Below are 21735 nucleotides of genomic sequence, written 5' to 3'. Positions count from 1 at the left end.
TTTGTTTTAAACATTCTATTCTTCTACACCCTCTCATTTCATTTCCTTGTATGAGCACCATGTCTAAATGTAAACAATTTTAATTCTATATTTCACCTAGAAAACCCAATCCTCTTTTTTCCCACGAATATAAAGGAATAAAAACAAAGAGGAAATCTTTTTAAAGAAAGTTTATTAAAAGCTAAATTTTATTACAAACTCAGATCACAATACAGTGAAAAACATAAATAAACAGTGTGCACTCTAATAGCGTAACGTTCCTTTCTGGCACTATTCTCTGTGCTATCACAGTCTTCTGTATACTCCTAGTTACCTTGAGTGGCACCCCCGCAAGCGAACCAGAATAGCGGGCAACACGGGTCCACAAATAAAACGACTAACGACCCACTAAGAGTGTGCAGACAAATCCCCTACCCGTCCTCTCCCCCTTATCTACTTCGTATTTATAGACACTCTGCCAATAGGTTATGGGCCCAGCACGTCACGTGCGCGAAGATTAACCCCCTAAAGACCAAGTGCTAGCGCAGTACATAAAAGAACACAAAGGAATTATTTCTAAATTGTCATTTGTGGAAGAGTTAACGAGAATGCACAGTACAGGGCATAGCATGAACTTTCCAAAACTCAAAGGCTCAGAGAATTATACTACATGGAAGTTCGCTATGGAAATGCAGCTTAAAAGGGAGAAGCTATGGAAAGTCACAATAGCCCCAGGAGATAGTCCAAACCCAGAAGAGGTAGACAAGGCTATTGGCACAATAGGCCTGGCTGTGGAGCAGCATGTTTATTCTACTATCTGTGGGAAGGAGTCCGCTAAGGACATGTGGACAACTCTTCAAGGTGCTTATGAAAATAAAGGCTTAATGAGAAGAATAAGTCTGAGACGCACACTGTATGGAACAAAGTTGAATGCATGCAAGGACATGAACGATTACATTGATAAGATACTATCGATAGCTCAGCAATTGGCATGTGTAGGAGCAAAAGTGGATGAGGAAGAAGTGGCGATGGTAATGCTGCAGAACTTGACAGAAGAATTTGACTTCCTAGTTGTCGCACTAGAGTCAAATGAAACCAAGCTTACAACTGAAGTTGTGAAAGCCAAGCTACTACAGTTCCAAGAGAGAATCCACAAGGATGCCATAGCTGAGGGTTCTGCCTTAGTAGCAAAGGGTGCAAAACCCAAGAAATGCACATTCAAATGTTATGTGTGCCACAAAGTAGGGCACAAGGCTTCAGAATGCAGGATGAAGAACACTAGTGGCATGCACAAGCGGCATGACAAGAAGAACGAGTCAGCACTGAATGTAACAGACAAGCCAAGGAGGGATCTCTGGTACATGGACTCGGGAGCCTCTAGACACTTCAGCTGCAACAAGGAGTGGTTCAATTCTTTAACACAGTGTACGCCCACAACAGTTACCGGGATTGGTGAAAAGGTCCTTACTGCTTCAAATGTTGGGACAATCACAGTGAGACTAAGAATTGAGGGACAGACAGTAGTCACAGATATCCAAGACGTCCTATATGTACCAGAATTGGGAAGTAACCTCATCGCTATCAGCGTACTCGAGGCAAAAGGCTACAGAGTCCAGTTTGCAAAGGGCAGGTGTATGGTGCATAATGAAAAAGGGACTGTAATTGCTTCAGCAACCCGATGCAACCAACTATACGTCCTAGACACAGATGAATGTGTAGCTTTGGCAGCCTCTGCTGAAAATTAGTCGATGGAACTCTGGCACAGGCGTTTGGGACACTTAGGATATGATAATGTCTAGAAATTAGCTGATGGGATGGCAACAGGAATCACAGTGAAAGACACCGGAAGACCTGTGTGCGAGAGTTGCATAAAAGGCAAGCAGACCCGCAACCCATTTCCCAAGTCAGCAGGCAGAGCAGAATCACAATTAGCTCTGGTGCACACAGATGTGTGCGGACCAATGGAAGAGGAGTCAACCAGTGGTTACAAGTACTTCATGACTCTCATTGATGACGCCACAAGAATGACACACGTATACTTCATAAGGAAGAAAAGTGAGGTGGTCAAGAAAATTGTGGAGTACAAGAACCTAGTGGAAACTCAGACGGGCCTAAAGCTAAAGGTCCTGAGATCCGACAATGGGGGAGAGTACGAAAATGAAGAGCTAACCGACTTTCTAAAAGGGCATGGCATAAAGCATCAGCTGACGATGGCCTATACGCCTGAACAGAATGGCGTAAGTGAAAGGGCGAACCGAACAATCGTTGAAAGAGCACGAGCGATGGTGAACGATGCTGGCCTGGAGAAGAGTTTTTGGGCAGAAGCTGTATCTACTGCAGTATACCTGAAAAACAGAACACCCACAGTGGCCGTGAAGGGAAAAACCCCCTTAGAGGCCTGGTCTGGGAAGAAGCCAGACATCAGTCATCTCCGTGTCTTTGGGAGCAGAGCTTATGCGCATATACCAAAGGAGAAAAGAAAGAAACTTGACCCGAAATCAAGACAGTGCATATTGCTAGGCTATTGTGAGGAGAGTAAAGGGTACAGGCTCTGGGATGCAGAGAACAGACGTCTTCTAAAATCAAGAGATGTGATATTTCAAGAAACAGCATCACCCACAAAAGTCAAAGAGCAAGAAAAGCAAGCACTAGTAGAGGTGTGTGAAATAGAAAGCATACCTGAAACAGAAAATACTGAAGAGGGAAGCGAACCAACGAACAGAGCTTCCGTAAGAAGGAACAAGGGCATACCAGCCAGAAGATATGAGGAAGAATATGCGAATATTGCCTTCAGTGAACCTCAGAGTATTCGAGAAGCGAAAGCGTGCAGTGATTGGGCGAAATGGAAATCTGCAATAGATACAGAGCTATCAGCACTGAAAGAGAACGATACTTGGACCATAGTAGATAGGCCAAGCAACCGCAAGACAGTCAAGAACAAGTGGGTCTTCTGCAAGAAGTTAAATTCAGACGGAGAAGTTGCCCGTTACAAAGCCCGTCTTGTTGCTAAGGGATACACACAGAGATCCGGAATTGACTATGTGGATGATATACTTATAGCAGGTCACGAAGATCACATCACAAGTGTGAGAGATCAACTAAAACAGAGATTCAAGTTGAAAGACTTAGGTCCAGCCAATCATTTGTTGGGAATGAGAATTGTTCAAAACTTGCAAAAGGGAACAGTCACAGTCGACCAACAAATGTACATCGAGGCAACAATCTTGAAGTATGGGATGGCGGACTCCAAGTCAGTAAATACACCAATTGACAAAAGCATCAAGATTACAAAAGGTATGTCACCAACCACACGAGAAGAAGTAGAGGAAATGCAAGATGTTCCTTACAAGAACGTGGTTGGAAGTCTTATGTATGCAAGTATTGGAACCCGTCCAGACATCACTCATGCAGTCAGTCGGGTGAGCCAATTTGCAATAAATCCTGGAAGACAACACTGGATCGCAGTGAAGAGGATTCTGAGATACCTAAAAGGTACAAGTTCCTTGAAATTAAAATTCGCCAAGACAAGCAATTCAAATTTGGAAGTCTTCTGCGATGCCGACTGGGGAGCAGATGAAGATGATCGTCGTTCCCACACCGGTTACCTGTTCACACTGGCCGGGGCAGCAGTTAGTTGGGCGAGTAGAAAACAACCAACCGTTGCTCTCTCGACAACCGAGGCCGAATACATGGCTCTTACAGAGACATCAAAGTGTCACAACATTCAGTTATTGTATTGTTTCTTACCTGGTTTGTGGCTTCTCCTGTCTGTTCAGCCTGCTCCATGCTGCAAGGAAAGTCTGTGTGGCCTGAGCTTTGCTAATTACAGCACCTGGAGGAGTCCTTGCTGCTGACAGCTCTGTATAGTTGAACTGTGCTGTGAGATCTGAGCTCAGCTAATTAGTTACACCTGGGTAACTCTCCTGCAGGAGAGTTCAGTGTAAACTGAGCATGCTCAGCCCACTGATTAGTTCACCTGTGGGTTCCCTGTGCTTCCTATAAAGGGCAGCCTCTGGGAGACAGAGGCTGCCAGAGTATAGGTTCACACCAGCTCCAGCGTTCCAGTGCCTTGTACTATTCCAGACTTCTGATTATTGCATCTGACCTCGGCTTGTTCCTGACCATTCTCCTGCCTGATCCTCGTGTACCGTACCCAGTGTTTACCAGTGTATGATTCCGGCTATTCTCCTGACTATTCTCCTGCCTGCTCCTTGTGTACTACATCCGTGACATCCAGTGTATGACCTTGGCTAGTTCTGTTACCATTCTCCTGCCTGCTTCCTGTGTGCTGCATTCCTTGGTACCGTATCTGCTCATTTGTTACTGATCCAGCTTGACGACCACGCTCCATATTCCACAAGCTACCACCACTCATACGGGGAACCTGACCAGGGGGCCGCGACCGACGTGTCGGGTGCCGCAGAAGCCCATATCCCGCTTGGAGGGGTCACTGGCAGAAAACCCCCGGCACGGTTAGACTCCGCGCCCCTGTGTCAGGTCTAGCCAATCCCCGAGTGGTAGTGCACCCCAAGTTTGTGACAGAATACTCTGGCCCAACTGGAATATGGATGCTGTTAGTGGCATGTCTCATAAAGAACTCCTGGAACACCTGCTGGTCCGGGTGGACAAGCAAGGACAGCACCAAGCTCTGATTATGCAAAGCTTGCAAACTCTGCAGCAGCAATTGGACCTCGTTCCACCCTCTCCAACACCAGTGATTTCTGATCCGGAGTTCATTAGGGTGCCTCGCCTGCTAATACAGCAGTTACAGGAGCTGCTGTCTAACGTCCTCACCCTTGTCACCAAACTGCTCTGCGAGTCTACTGTGGGCTTGGTGCCTGCAAGACCCTCAGATTCCACTCCGGGTACCCCATTGGCAAATACATCTGTGCCCTTAAAGGACAAGTACGTGAGTCGGCCTCGTCCCCAGTTGTCAGGTGAGGAACGCCAGCGACGCAGGTCCTTAAATTTATGTTTTTATTGTGGAGACCAGGACCATTTGATTGGGGATTGCTCCCTCCGAGAGGCCAGGAATAAGGTTGTTGCTTCTGTGCCCGCTCAGGAAGAGTTTCAAGGCTATCACTGGGGTCCAAGAACTAAAATCTTTTTACCTAAAAGCAGTACATTTTCGGTCAAGCCGCAAGAAGCGAACCCGAGTGTCAAGTTCCGAGAGGGGAGTCCGAGTATCAAACCCAAAGATGGGGTTCTGTCCAGCCAGCCCCAGAAGGGGGTTCTATTAGTCCAGCCCAAGGAGGGGCTTCCGAGTATTGTGCTCCAGGAGGAGCTTCCTAGTGTCTTGCCCAAGGAAGGGCTTTCTAGTGTCTTGCCCGAAGAGGGGCATCAAAGTGTTTCACCCCAAGTGGACTCTCACAGTGTCGAGTTCCGAGAGGGGTCTCAGAATGGCGAGCCCCAAGAAGGGGTACAGAGTCTTTTTCCTCAGAAGGGGTCTCGGAGGGTAATTTCCCAAGAGGGTTCTCAAATTCTCAAGCTGCAGAACGGGGTTCAGAGTGTCGTGCACCAGGAGGGGTCTCAGACTGTCAGACTCCAAGCAGGGTCTCAGAGTACCACACCCCAAACAGGGTCTCTGAGCATTGCGCCCCAGGAGGGTTTCCCGAGCACTGCACCCCAAGAGGGGTCTCTGAAAGTGGTACCCCAAAAAGGGCCTCTGAGTACACTACCCCAAGAGGAATCTCCGATAGTTGCACCCCAAAAGGATCCTCTGGTAGCCACACCCCAGGAAGGGTCTCTGAGTGTGGCTTCCCAGGTTGGGCCACTGAGCACTTTGCCTCAAGAAGGGGCTTCCGTCACCCCAGGTGGGGGTTCCGAGTCAATCGCCCCAGAAGGGGGTTCCGAGTCAATCGCCCCAGAAGGGGGTTCCGAGTCAATCGCCCCAGAAGGGGGTTCCGAGTCAATCGCCCCAGAAGGGGGTTCCGAGTCAATCGCCCCAGAAGGGGGTTCCGAGTCAATCGCCCCAGAAGGGGGTTCCGAGTCAATCGCCCCAGAAGGGGGTTCCGAGTCCGTCACCCCAGGTGGGGGTTCCGAGTCCGTCACCCCAGGTAGGGGTTCAGAGTCATTTACCCCAGGTGGGGGTTCCGAGTCACTCACCCCAGGTGGGGGTTCCAGGTCTGTCACTCCTGGTGGAGATCCATCTGCCCTTGCCTCCGGGCATGAGGACCCATCTGCCCTTGCCTCCGGGCATGAGGACCCATCTGCCCTTGCCTCCGGGCATGAGGACCCATCTGCCCTTGCCCCCGGGCATGTGGACTTGTGTGTCGTGGCCTCCGGGCCAGTCTCTGTGGCCTCCGGGCCAGTCCCCGTGGCCTCCGGGCCTGCCTCTGTGGTCTCCAGGCCCACTTCCATGGCCTCCGGGCCTGTCTCCGTGGCCTCCGGGCCAGTCTCCACAGCCTCCGGGCCAGTCTCCACAGCCTCCGGGCCAGTCTCCACAGCCTCCGGGCCAGTCTCCGCGGCCTCCGGGCCAGTCTCCGTGGCCTCCAGGCCTACCTCCGTGGTCTCCGGGCCTGCCTCCATGGTCTCCAGGTGTGCATCCGTTGCCTCCGGGCCTGTCTCCATTACCTCTGCGGTCTCCAGGGCTGCTTCCATGACCCCTGGGCCTAAACATATCAGCCAAGAAAAAATTTCTAGAGTACCGATGCCTACTGTACTGGACATCCATAAGGCTTCAGCAGTGCCTCAAGTTCAAGAGACATCCATTGTGTCTAAGGTCCCACCAGGGTTGGCTAGTACACAAAAGCCAGCTGAAGAGTCTTCTGAAGATATTTGTTTTGATGGGAACCTTGCCCATTACCAGGCTTTAGCGGATCACTACTTAGATGCCATGAATCATGATCCATCTTCCAGTGTCAATATGGCAAATATTGTAAGATTTATGATCTTATCCTTCCGGGGAGAAGCACTAAAATGGGTCAATCCACTTGTTGAAGCCAATGATCCTCGACTGCAAGATCTAATATCATTCTCCAGGGCTGTGATCGAGGAATTTGAATCTAAGACTCCTTCATCCTCCCTGGCTAAAAGTCTGCCTATGCCTCTTCAAAACCATGGGTCATCTAGACGGCATACCGAGAGTACTAGAGCTTCTGCAAAAAATTTTTTGCCAAGATCTGAATCGAAGAACTCAATAGTTAGGGGCATCCGTGTCGGCTCTTTAGCACTTCATGGTCTCAAAGAATCATCCGCTAAAAAATCTTTGATTTGCACCCCAGAACTAGATTCCAACTCAGATTATGATTCTGAACACGATGCTGCTCCTTTTTTGGGTGGTCTAGTGTTGGCCAGAGCCCACTTTGAAGAGCCAGAGGCGTCACCAGCCTTGAAGGGATCTAAGTGTTCTTCTAAGAAAAAGAAGAAGCACCACAGGCGACCTTGAAAGTATCCATGTGGGGTGTTCGGAGCCCACCCCTAGAGGGGAGGGTAATGTCACAACATTCAGTTATTGTATTGTTTCTTACCTGGTTTGTGGCTTCTCCTGTCTGTTCAGCCTGCTCCATGCTGCAAGGAAAGTCTGTGTGGCCTGAGCTTTGCTAATTACAGCACCTGGAGGAGTCCTTGCTGCTGACAGCTCTGTATAGCTGAACTGTGCTGTGAGATCTGAGCTCAGCTAATTAGTTACACCTGGGTAACTCTCCTGCAGGAGAGTTCAGTGTAAACTGAGCATGCTCAGCCCACTGATTAGTTCACCTGTGGGTTCCCTGTGCTTCCTATAAAGGGCAGCCTCTGGGAGACAGAGGCTGCCAGAGTATAGGTTCACACCAGCTCCAGCGTTCCAGTGCCTTGTACTATTCCAGACTTCTGATTATTGCATCTGACCTCGGCTTGTTCCTGACCATTCTCCTGCCTGATCCTCGTGTACCGTACCCAGTGTTTACCAGTGTATGATTCCGGCTATTCTCCTGACTATTCTCCTGCCTGCTCCTTGTGTACTACATCTGTGACATCCAGTGTATGACCTTGGCTAGTTCTGTTACCATTCTCCTGCCTGCTTCCTGTGTGCTGCATTCCTTGGTACCGTATCTGCTCATTTGTTACTGATCCGGCTTGACGACCACGCTCCATATTCCACAAGCTACCACCACTCATACGGGGAACCTGACCAGGGGGCCGCGACCGACGTGTCGGGTGCCGCAGAAGCCCATATCCCGCTTGGAGGGGTCACTGGCAGAAAACCCCCGGCACGGTTAGACTCCGCGCCCCTGTGTCAGGTCTAGCCAATCCCCGAGTGGTAGTGCACCCCAAGTTTGTGACACAAAGGAAGTACTCTGGATCAAAGAGACTTTGTGTGAGTTAGGTCTACTTTTTGAAGAAGAGACTATCAGCATCGCATGTGATAACAGGGGAGCAATAGATCTTTCCTGTACTACCAAGCACCATGGAAGGTCGAAACACATCGCGATCAGACACCACTTCATCAGAGAACTAGTGGAGAACAAGTCCATCGATGTTAAATACATTGCAAGTGAACAGAATGTCGCTGACATGCTTACAAAAGGACTGTCGACAAACTTGCTTATTAAGTTCGTGAAGGACTGTGGACTTGTCTAAGTTCAAAATGTTGATTTGAAGTTTTGATGTTCTGAATGTCTTTTCTCTCTAACCATATTTTCGGTTACAGGTATTACAAAAGGACAAAGTATTGTATTGAGTTCTTTTATGTAGCCGAAGACAGCCTTGAGCGAGGGGGAGTGTTAGAATGCAGCGCTCGGCGTCTGTCTCCATACACTGTTTAGTGTGCAGCCTACAGACTGCCTTGTCCCCTTCTGGCCACTGTAGTTAGACGTCACCCTGAGTGACAGCTCGCTTAAGCGTATAGCAGGGCAGAGACCCCTGACCCTGCTGGCAGCGTTTCCTTTCCTGTAAGGAAGTCCCCGCGTGATAGTGTGTGCCTCAGAGCGTGTGTGACATCCTCCATGCTGTTTGTAGCTCCACGTGCACCGGAGCGCACAAGACAGAGCCCTGCTGTAATCCCGTTACAAGCGTGACCTTTGCACAGGGACATCCATCATCATTGGCAGCAGCGACGACTGGGAGAGATACCGCAGCGTAAACCAGTTAATTGCCATCAGCCCTGCACAAGCTAAACGCTACAGCTAAGTAACACCAGAAACTGTGATTCCCATGCAATCAGTTGTATACTGCCTGAAGTTAACTACCAAAGTACTGTTATACTTTGCAAGCCTGTCACTTGAATAAACCTCAAGCTGGTTATATCTTCTAAGTGTGTCGTCTAACAACCACACTGCACGTATTTATAGACACTCTGCCAATAAGATCTACATTGCAGTGTAAAAATAAAGCAGTCAGTATTTTCCCTGCACAGAAACAAAATAACTCACCCAAATTGTCAGGCGCCGGGGTAGGCGTCACTGTGCCCCTGCTCTCCTGGCAGTTCCGGTGCTGGGCGGAAGTGTCGTGAGGTTGCTAGTCAACGACCCAAACTTCTGCCGCTCAGGGTGCAGCAGCACAGGGAAGCGTCGGCGACATTGCTAAGCAATGCCCCGAGCTTCCGTCCAGATGACGGGCTGCACAGCTGCGGATAATTTACGTCACCCACGCCTGTAGGCGGGGTGACTGCTTTTTAAGGGGCTTGCCCCATGACCTTGGCGCCGGTTATAGTTCTGAATGCAGCCTTGTCTCAGAGTGTTCCCGGTTCCGATCCCTGCTACCAGAGTGCCTGTTTGTATACTGTATCCAGCATTGCATTATCACCGTGCCAGCGTTTCTGTGCCTTGTCAGGAGCCCTGCCTGTCAGCGCTGCTGATCTCTGACTTTCCTCTGTGGCTTACCATCTCACAGATAAGTCGGGGGTTCTCCTGCAGTTTTTTCTGTATTGCTGTTGCATTCACAGTTACTTAGATTCCACCGTTGTGTATTGTTACATTTGCATTTAACTTATATACCACCGTTGTGCATTGTTGCATTTAGTTACTCACCAACACCGTGAATATTTTCTGCAAGTGGTCCCACCTTAGTACCCTGCAGAGTCTTGTGTTGTACCTTCCCCCTGGGCCTTCTAAGGTGGTTCCGGCCTGCCCAAATTGGGTCAGATAGGTTTCCGCTTGCTCCCGGTCTGCCTCAGTGAACACGTTGTCTCCGTAAGACCTGACTGCAACGGAGTCTGGGCGGACCTAATTTGCCCAGGAGAAGACTAGAACCGCACGTGTTCATTGACACCAGTCTGGGGCAACAGAGTCAGTGGGCAGTTCCGGTTTCGCCGCTGTCGGCCCTTACACAAATCTAACTCTCTCTGCACAAGTTACATCTGCCCCCCTGCACTGCACATGGTTTTTTCCATCTAAGAAGGAATTTGCCAGAAGGAGTGAACCAGAATAACCCCCATAGTCATTGCCGCACATCATTCTCATTAGCAGAAGCGGCTCCCATTCGCACCATCTTTCCAAAAAGGTATTATCAATTCAAGAAGTTGCAAAAAAAGATGCCTGGCGCTACAGAGTCACACGGAGCTCACGTGTTATGTATGAGGTGACTGGTATCACATGGAAGATACAGTAGATGTATGTGGACACGTCTCTAATTAAGTCAGACGTCATCTGTATTTTTTGAGCAACCCTTTGAAGCTTGAATACATTTCCCTAGATTTGGAATTCTTCGCGCAGTTATCCTTGTGCACAGTGAGCGTAATTGGGTCAGGGTTGACGCATTCACTTACACTGTGGGCTGATGACAATACTAACAGAAAGCATCTCAAAGGCAGAAACCTTAACGCGGTGACACAAACCTGTCTTCTGAATCAGCCCAGCTTTGTTGTTCAAGGTTGATGCAATTAGCCCTGTTGACCTGCGTTTGTGTCACACACAGGAATACAGTTAGATCTTATTCTTCCTGGACCTAAATAGAGAGAGAGAGAGAAAAATACGACTGCAAAACTATCACGACCTTTGTTGCGGACGTCATTTGTGCTGCTTATAACTGTCCCATCATTATCAGCCTGCTATAGCTATTATACCGCAGCAATCAATAACTTATATACCCGGTTATAACCGCTAAGCCATCATAAAGAAAATAAAGGGCACCAACACTGCTGCAAGATTCCTCTGTTGGGGCCTGATTCGTGCTGACTTGACGGTGCGGCTCTGCACATGCATACAGGCGAATATACGCATGCCCAGGGCCGCAGTGCTAACGCCTTCAGCGACTATCACAGTTGCCAAGGTGTTCGCGAACAGGGAGCTGGCGCATGGGGATGCCCAGCGTTTCCTGGGTTTCATGAATTTGCAGCCGTTGGGTCAGGTCTGAATAACCCCCAAAATTGGAATTGCTATGTATTCGAATCTTTGCAATAACCACAAATGTATATTGATTTGCATTGATCCTTAATGTAGGAATAAGAACGTAGTAGAACATAGTAAGTGATAGATTGGCTTAACAGAAAAAGCACATTACATTATTAGAACGTTATAACGATAATATTTATCATAGTTTAATGTAGTTGTGAGCATACAGCCCATATAACCCTGTACATACAGAGGACCAGGTTCAGAGGGGGACAGAAAATTTTGACTCCGTTACGTCTTTGCACACAGCGGCTGCGTGACAATATGCAAATGGCGCAGGAAGCATCTTGTGTAGAAATACCCTCTCTGCCGGCTCCTCTGGTCCGCTGGCTGCACATCTGGAATGCTCCCCATCACCACCCCCCAAAAAATTCCTAAGCCTGTCAATCGGGTTGCAGCTAAAGGTCCATACACACTGGGCGACTATGCCCAGCGTGTATGGACAGCGATGATCGCATTCATTGCTGCGGGGAAAGCCGCTCAGTGCATACACACTGAGCGGCTTTCCCCTTGCCCGGAGGCCAACGGAGGGGGAAGAGGACGGCGTTGCATAGCGGAGCGCTATGCAAAGCCATCCTGAAAGCCGCTCATCTGCTGGTTATACCGGCTTTCCCGGCGATGTTGCGGGAGCACGCAGCAGCGCTCACCGCTCATCGCCGGGCCATACACACTGGGCGGCTTTGAGCTGAAAGCCGCTCAAATCTGCTGTTTTGAGCGACTTTCAGCTCAAAGTCGTCCAGTGTGTATGGGCCTTAACAAGGCACTGCAACCGGGAAGCGGTCATCTATTAGAATGAACTTAGGTCTACAGTCATTAGGTCGACCCCACTAGGTCCACTGGCAGGAAGGTCGACCTGACTTAAGGTCGACATGGGCCAAGGTCGACATGACTTAAGGTCGAATTTGAATAAAGATCGACATGAGGAAGGTCGACTGGTCATAAGGTCGACATGGGTTTTTCACTGTTTTTTGAGCCGACATGTGCCGACAGGCGGTATTTCATGCCCTACCATCCACTAGGGCGTGGAGGAGGTTATTGAAGCTGTGGCGAGCGAAGCGAGCCACCGTGCCCGAAGCATTGCGAGCAAAGCGAGCAATGCGAGGGTCCGATTCTCATTGCCAACTGTGTCCATGTAGACTGTGTCGACATTCGAGTAAAAAAACATTGAAAAACCCATGTCGACCTTATGACCAGTCGACCTTCCTCATGTCGACCTTTATGCAAATTCGACCTTAAGTCATGTCGACCTTGGCCCATGTCGACCTTAAGTCAGGTCGACCTTCCTGCCAGTCGACCTAGTGGGGTCGACCTAATGACTGTCGACCTAAGTGTGGTCTGACAGATGTACCGATTCCCTGCAACCAGAGCCATAGCAACAGAGCAAGATATGCAATGCGGCTACAGTTTATGCAGTCCCGAAAATATAAGTCAGTAACTACTAATTCAGGACTGCACACGGCTAAATCAAGAAAGTGACCAATATTAGAGATCACTGACTCGTAGGACAACTCCTGTACAATAAAAGTAAATATTTGTGTCACTGGCTGTGTCATTTACTGAGACTGGGGGGAGGGAAATCCTTACCTCTCTGCTTAGAAAAAAACAATCAGCACAAATCCCATCTGGGAGAAGAGAGATCCACTTCTGTGCCAGAAATCCACAGGTATTCCCAACATGAATCATCCCAATCTTATAATTACCCTTCCTCATTATTTTCTGGCCCCTGTGTGTGATAACAGAACCTCAATATAAATCCATCTTTTGACACACTTACATCACTGATCATACAGTATACCAAATAGAATCATAGGGACTTTATAATCACAGCCATCAGATAGTGACGGATCACATGTACAATATACTGTGTACAGTAATGTTGTCACAATGACATAAAAAAGAGTCATTTGTTTACAGTTCCTTACCCCCCACTGCTGTAAAACTATTATTTCTAACTTATCGCTAATAAAACAATTCAAATCATTTTCTATTGTAACTCATCGGGGTCCAATGTTCCCAGCGTTTAAATGCATCTACTTTCACTCATCGAGATCTTGTTACAGTGATAAATTCTACCCTATTCCCTCAATAATATTCATTTACGTAAAGCCCAGAATATTTCCTAACTTGTGGCTCTCTGCTGTGGTTTTAATCAAATTGTTCTGTCACACCTTGTAGCCCTACTACAAAATGGAATTTATTATGAATTTACTACTTGTTCTGTTTATAGTATCTACTATCTATTGGTCATCACGCGGGCACTTGTAGCCAGAGGCGTAACTAGAATGTTGTGGGCCCCATAGCAGAATTTTTTAAGGGCCCCCCTTCCAGTAGGGTGAAGAAAAAAAGTGAGGGGAGTGAGAGACAAAGACAAAGCATGTGTCTGGGGAAAAGAGAGAGATAAAAATAGGTGTGTGAGAGAGGGAGGGCTCATGGAAAAAGAGGGAATGAGAGAAAGAGGAGCGAAAGATAGAGGGTGTCAGAGAAAGAGAGAGAGAGAAGGGAGGGAGAGTCAAGGAGAGAGAGGATGTCAGAGTGAGAGAAAAAGAGGACAGTCAGGGAAAGAGTGCCAGAGAGAGAGAGAGAGAGAGAGACAGTCACGATGTAGATCGAGGGGTACAATCTGATTACAGTACAAGACATGGTGGGGGGTCAGGCGGACAGAAGATGGACAAAGGGGGAGTGGAAGTACTGACAGTTAGTGCACCATATGGAGCATAAATGGGGAGATGGATGGACAGGCAGAGAGCACCATATGGGGACATTGACAGTGATGGCCAAAGATAAAAATATTGATGGAGGGATGGAATAGACAAGAAGATGGGTGGACAGGGGGCATAGGCTGACAGATGGACAAATGGGGGCACAGATGGATGAACAGAGCAGCATATTGTGGCACAGATTGACAGACGTAAGGGGTGGGGAATAGAAGGAAAGATGACCTGAGCCCCATATGGGGCAAATATTGACAGACGGACAGATGGTCGGACAATGGGGGCATAGACAGAGCATTAAATTGGGCACAGACACATAGATGGACGGATCTGCGGGGGTCAAAGATAGCTCATTTACCACTACCTTCCTTGCCTGCATGCATTGGCTCAGGACAGCAGCTCCTGTCTCCTCCTTATTTACCTGCATGGAGCAGCTCCAGACAGGCTCCGGGCAGCGGCACACCCTCGTTTTCCTCTGCAGAGCAGCTCAAGCTGTAGTGGCACCAGCTCCTCTCCATTCACCCTCCATACGTGGTGAAGCTCCTTGCAGGCTGCGGGCAGTGGCAGCTACACCTTGTTCAACTTCATTGAGTGGCTTCTTCTGGGCATCCACTCAATAGCGGCTTCCGGGGCACAGCGGCAGTGAGTGACAGTGTGTCCCAGGGATAGGCGCCATACCGCGCAGAATAAATGCATTTATTCAGATATATATATTTTTTTAATAAGAGGGTGCAGAGGATTGCCTGCTGGGCACCAGGCCCCCCCAAGCCCTGGGCCCCATAGCAGTTGCATCCCCTGCACCCTCCATAGTTACGCCACTGCTTGTAGCTAACATTAAAAGTGTTACAGATTTATTATAAGTATTAAAACATTTTATTTTTAAGGTGCCACAAGTATGCAGCGCTGCACATATTAATGGATGTACACACAGATTTTGGCAGGTTTTCGATTTTGGTTCTAGAAGCAAAATCAAATAGAAATCGAATGGTTTTTAATATGCTTTTGACCCGCATTCGATTTGATGCGCGCTCCTGTTTTCTCTATATCGAAAAAAGAAATATAGACTGTGCAGGCAAGAAAATATCAAATTTGTAGAATGTGCCTTGAATGCACATCTAAATAGATATCGAATGTAAAAGTGAAGATCGAATGTGACATCAAATGAAAAGCAAAGGCCAAATCGAAAGGGGGAGGAATTGGGGAAATCAAAAGCAAATTGAGTCAAAATCAAATTGAAAGTAAATTGATGCATGTGTGCACACCATTAGAACAATGCAGGGTAGACATAACTAAACATACCAGTAACTGAGGAACAAAACACATAGTACAGGTAACAATTAGCAGAACAATGCTTACTACAGAATATACTGTAGCTGGGATGTAGGGAAGCAGAGGAGCAGTCTGCATGTTACCAGGGGCAGGTGTCAGTGGTAGAGATGTGCACAGGTAACAGCGGCACAATGCCTAGTACACAATACAGCTGGGATGTAGAGAAGCAGAGGAGCAGTCTGCATGTTACCAGGGGCGGGTGTCAGTGGTAGAGATGAGCACAGGTAACAGCGGCACAATGCCTAGTACACAATACAGCTGGGATGTAGAGAAGCAGAGGAGCAGTCTGCATGTTACCAGGGGCGGGTGTCAGTGGTAGAGATGAGCACAGGTAACAGCAGCACAATGCTTAGTACACAATACAGCTGGGATGTAGGGAAGCAGAGGAGCAGTCTGCATGTTACCAGGGGCAGGTGTCAGTGGTAGAGATGAGCACAGGTAACAGCAGCAGAATTGTTAGTACACAATACAGCTGGGATGTAGGGAAGCAGAGGAGCAGTCTGCATGTTACCAGGTGCAGGTGTCAGTGGTAGAGATGAGCACAGGTAACAGCAGCAGAATTGTTAGTACACAATACAGCTGGGATGTAGGGAAGCAGAGGAGCAGTCTGAATGTTACCAGGGGCAGGTGTCAGTGGTAGAGATGTGCACAGGTAACAGCGGCACAATGCCTAGTACACAATACAGCTGGGATGTAGGGAAGCAGAGGAGCAGTCTGCATGTTACCAGGGGCGGGTGTCAGTGGTAGAGATGAGCACAGGTAACAGCAGCACTTAGTACACAATACAGCTGGGATGTAGGGAAGCAGAGGAGCAGTCTGCATGTTACCAGGGGCAGGTGTCAGTGGTAGAGATGAGCACAGGTAACAGCAGCACTTAGTACACAATACAGCTGGGGTGTAGGGAAGCAGAGGAGCAGTCTGCATGTTACCAGGGGCGGGTGTCAGTGGTAGAGATGAGCACAGGTAACAGCAGCACTTAGTACACAATACAGCTGGGTTGTAGGTATCAGAGGAGCAGTCTGCATGTTACAAGGGGCAGGTGTCAGTGGTAGAGATGAGCACAGGTAACAGCAGCACTTAGTACACAATACAGCTGAGATTTAGGGAGGCAGAGGAGCAGTCTGCATGTTATCAGGGGCAGGTGTCAGTGGTTGAGATGAGCACAGGTAACAGCAGCCCAATGCTTAGTACACAATACAGCTGGGATGTAGGGAAGCAGAGGAGCTGTCTGCATGTTACCAGGGGCAGGAGTCAGTGGTAGAGATGAGCACAGGTAACAGCAGTACAATGCTTAGTACACAGTACAGCTGGGATGTGGGGAAGCAGATGAGCTGTCTGCATGTTACCAGGGGCAGGTGTCACTGGTAGAGATGAGCACAGGTAACAGCAGCACTTAGTACACAATACAGCTGGAATGTAGGTATCAGAGGAGCAGTCTGCATGTTACCAGGGGCAGGTGTCACTGGTAGAGATGAGCACAGGTAAAAGCAGCACTTAGTACACAATACAGCTGAGATGTAGGGAGGCAGAGGAGCAGTCTGCATGTTATCAGGGGCAGGTGTCAGTGGTAGAGATGAGCACAGGTAACAGCAGCACATAGCTTAGTACACAATACAGCTGGGATGTAGGGAAGCAGAGGAGCAGTCTGCATGTTAGCAGGGGAAGGTGTCAGTGGTAGAGATGAGCACAGGTAACAGCAGCACTTAGAACACATACAGCTGGGATGTGGGGAAGCAGATGAGCTGTCTGCATGTTACCAGGGGCAGGTGTCAGTGATAGAGATGAACACAGGTTACAGCAGCACAGTGCTTAGTACTCAATACAGCTGAGATGTAGGGAAGCAGAGGAGCAGGCTGCATGTTACCAGGGGCAGGTGTCACTGGTAGAGATGAGCACAGGTAACAGCAGCACTTAGTATACAATACAGCTGGGATGTAGGGAAGCAGTCTACATGTTACCAGGGGCAGGTGTCAGTGGTAGAGCTGAGCACAGGTAACAGCAGCACAATGCTTAGTACACAATACAGCTAGGATGTAGGGAAGCAGAGGAGCAGTCTGCATGTTACCAGGGGCAGGTGTCACTGGTAGAGTTGAGCACAGGTAACAGCAGCACTTAGTACACAATACAGCTGGGGTGTAGGTATCAGAGGAGCAGTCTGCATGTTACCAGGGGCAGGTGTCAGTGGTAGAGATGAGCACAGGTAACAGCAGCACAATGCTTAGTACACAATACAGCTGGGATGTAGGGAGGCAGAGGAGCAGTCTGCATGTTACCAGAGGCAGGTGTCAGTGGTAGAGATGAGCACAGGTAACAGCAGCACAATGCTTAGTACACAATACAGCTGGGATGTAGAGAAGCAGAGGAGCAGTCTGCATGTTACCAGGGGCGGGAGTCAGTGGTAGAGATGAGCACAGGTAACAGCAGCACTTAGTACACAATACAGCTGGGATGTAGGGAAGCAGAGGAGCAGTCTGCATGTTACCAGGGGCAGGTGTCAGTGGTAGAGATGAGCACAGGTAACAGCAGCACAATGCTTAGTACACAATACAGCTGGGATGTAGGGAGGCAGAGGAGCAGTCTGCATGTTACCAGGGGCAGGTGTCAGTGGTAGAGATGAGCACAGGTAACAGCAGCACAATGCTTAGTACACAATACAGCTGGGATGTAGGGAAGCAGAGGAGCAGTCTGCATGTTACCAGGGGCGGGAGTCAGTGGTAGAGATGAGCACAGGTAACAGCAGCACAATGCTTAGTACACAATACAGCTGGGATGTAGGGAAGCAAAGGAGCAGTCTGCATGTTACATGGGGCAGGTGTCAGTGGTAGAGATGAGCACAGGTAACAGCAGGACAATGCTTAGTACCCAATACAGCTGGGATGTAGGGAAGCAGAGGAGCTGTCTGCATGTTACCTGGGGCAGGTGTCAGTGGTAGAGATGAGCACAGGTAACAGCAGGACAATGCTTAGTACACACTACAGCTGGGACGTAGAGAAGCAGAGGAGCAGTCTGCATGTTACCAGGGGCAGGTGTCAGTGGTAGAGATGAGCACAGGTAACAGCAGCACAATGATTAGTACACAATACAGCTGGGATGAAGGGAAGCAGAGGAGCAGTCTGCATGTTACCAGGGGCAGGTGTCAGTGGTAGAGATGAGCACAGGTAACAGCAGCACAATGATTAGTGCACAGTACAGATGGGACGTAGAGAAGCAGAGGAGCAGTCTGCATGTTACCAGGGGCAGGTGCCAGCGGTAGAGAGGAGCACAGGTAACAGCAGCACAAGGCTTAGTACAGAATAGAGCTGGGATGTAGGGAAGCAGAGGAGCAGTCTGCATGTTACCAGGGGCAGGTGCCAGCGGTAGAGAGGAGCACAGGTAACAGCAGCACAAGGCTTAGTACAGAATAGAGCTGGGATGTAGGGAAGCAGAGGAGCAGTCTACCACTAACACCTGCCCCATGTCACATGCAGACTGCTCCTCTGCTTCCCTACATCCCAGCTCTATTCTGTACTAAGCCTTGTGCTGCTGTTACCTGTGCTCCTCTCTACCGCTGGCACCTGCCCCATGTAACATGCAGACTGCTCCTCTGCTTCCCTTCATCCCAGCTGTATTGTGTACTAATCATTGTGCTGCTGTTACCTGTGCTAATCTTTACTGCTGTCACCTGCCCCTGGTCACATGCAGACTGCTCCTCTGCTTCCCTACATCCCAGCTGTACTGTGTACTAAGTGCTGCTGTTACCTGTGCTCATCTCTACTCCTGGCACCTGCCCCTGGTAACATGCAGACTGCTCCTCTGCTTCCCTACATCCCAGCTGTATTATGTCCTAAGCATTGTGCTGCTGTTACCTGTGCTCATCTCTAGGGGCAGGTGTCAGTGGTAGAGATGAGCAAAGGTAACAGCAGCACAATGATTAGTACACAATGCAGCTGGGATGAAGGGAAGCAGAGGAGCAGTCTGCATGTTACCAGGGGCAGGTGCCAGTGGTAGAGATGAGCACAGGTAACAGCAGCATTTAGTACACAGTACAGCTGGGATGTAGGGAAGACGAGGAGCAGTCTGCATGTTACCAGGGGCAGGTGTCAGTGGTAGAGATGAGCACAGGTAACAGCAGGACAATGCTTAGTACCCAATACAGCTGGGATGTAGGTAAGCAGAGGAGCTGTCTGCATGTTACCAGGGGTAGGTGTCAGTGGTAGAGATGAGCACAGGTAACAGCAGGACAATGCTTAGTACTCAATACAGCTGGGATGTAGGGGAGCAGAGGAGCTGTCTGCATGTTACCAGGGGCAGGTGTCAGTGGTAGAGATGAGCACAGGTAACAGCAGGACAATGCTTAGTACGCAATACAGCTGGGATGTGGGGAAGCAGAGGGGCAGTCTGCATGTTACCAGGGGCAGGTGTCAGTGGTAGAGATGAGCACAGGTAACAGCAGGATAATGCTTAGTACCCAATACAGCTGGGATGTAGGGAAGCAGAGGAGCTGTCTGCATGTTACCAGGGGCAGGTGTCAGTGGTAGAGATGAGCACAGGTAACAGCAGGACAATGCTTAGTACACAATACAGCTGAGATGTAGGGAAGCAGAGGAGTAGTCTGCATGTTATAAGGGCAGGTGTCAGTGGTAGAAATAAATGAACACAAGCGAGAAGAGATACCGGTATAGACCTTCCCTACATTTTTTGAGAGAGCTGGTTACGGGTGTACGGGAGTCTTCTGAATATGTTGGCATCCATGGGGCCCATAATAATAGGGCATAGTTATTGGTGCCAATGGGGTCATTGCAATTACGTCTGGTAGCCTTCCTCTGTTTGGTGCAGAGCCTGCGGGCTGTTGCTGGTCGCCTGTGGCACGTCCTGTGGTTGCAACATCATTGTGATTAACAAGGGTCTTCTGTAATCCTGTTTGTGACGCCAAGTTGTAACAGCACCCCTGTGATGGTGTAGTGTCGTACCTGGTTTTCTCAGCCTGCTGGACTGGTTCAACAACTCAATTACCTCTTTTTCCTGATGGGAGCCTGTAGCAGAAGGATGAACACCCCAAGCAATGCACACAATAACCAGAATACACAGTGACGTTGACAATAATATTTATTAACCAGATAATTAACTGGTCACCACTACAAATCAATGGTAGTTAGAAAGAAGGATGAATAATAAACATCAGTACTAGGAACCTCAGAAATAGTACAATCTATACTGACAATCCGGTAATATCAGGTATTAGCATAAGTCACATGAAAGCTATCGTATGAAAATATATTCATCACAATCACATGCAGTAAATGTAAACTTGAACTGACCTATCTAAGGAGTGTTTACAAGGTGGCGTTGTATTGGTTCAGTTCAGTTGGTGCCATTGGAATGTTCCATATAGTAATCTCCTCTTGGAAGTTTTGTTAAAGGATTGAACTGTGCACAGCTTTTTTTAATCCAGTGAACTGTACTTTATGCAGGTTGTTTCCACGTATACTCTGACTTGTAAATAGAGGGCGCTGTGAAGTATGAACAGGCAGTGTATACCAGGTTCCAAAAATAGAGGGCGCTGTAGAATGTGAACAGTCAGTATATACTATATTCCACAAATAGAGGGCGCTGTACAACACAAGCAGAATATATCGGTTTCCACCAATAGAGGGTGCTGTGTAGTATGGACAGTATATTAGGGTCACCAATAGGGGCCACTCTGGAGCATGAGTACTACACTTTAGTGTTAACAGATGGGGGGCGCTGTGGGTAGGTGTTTTTCCCCACAGGAGTAGTCTATTCCCACACCCTGGATTCCAATGGGTGACTTCTGAAGGCCACACTGGCCTGGCACTTAGTCCCAATCTCAGTTCCACAATACTTGCAGGCACACTGGGTCTGTCTGTCCCTAGGGAGAGTAGTTTTATTGGTTTATTGGTTTATTTACAATTTCTTATATAGCGCAGCAGATTATGTTGCACTTTACAATTGTAGACAATGATAAAACAAACTGGGTAACAACAGTCAGACCAGACTTTGAGGTAGGAGGGCCCTGCTACAAGCTTACACTCTATAGCAGGCATTCCCAACCACGGTCCTCAAGGCACACCAACAGTACAGGTTTTAGTGATATCCAGGCTTTAGCACAGGTGACTTAATTAGTACCTGAGTGATTCTGATTAAACCATCTGTGCTGAAGCCTGGATATCACTAAAACCTGCACTGTTGGTGTGCCTTGAGGACCGTGGTTGGGAAAGCCTGCTCTATAGGGACATATGAGGGAAACACAAGGACAGGCACCAGTAATAGCATAGCAGTCCTACCAGGTTACAAGTCCAAAAGGGAAGCTATATAATACATGAGTGCCTCAGAAGGTTATGCGTGTGGAACTTAAATATGATAGGTTGGTTGAGGTAGTCTAGCTGGGATGTGTCTGCTGGGGACGG

This window comes from Crinia signifera, chromosome 5 (assembly GCF_055691185.1).
Source record: "Crinia signifera chromosome 5, ASM5569118v1, whole genome shotgun sequence".
In the NCBI taxonomy this organism is placed as follows: domain Eukaryota; kingdom Metazoa; phylum Chordata; class Amphibia; order Anura; family Myobatrachidae; genus Crinia; species Crinia signifera.
This window is presented reverse-complemented; position numbering follows the sequence as displayed.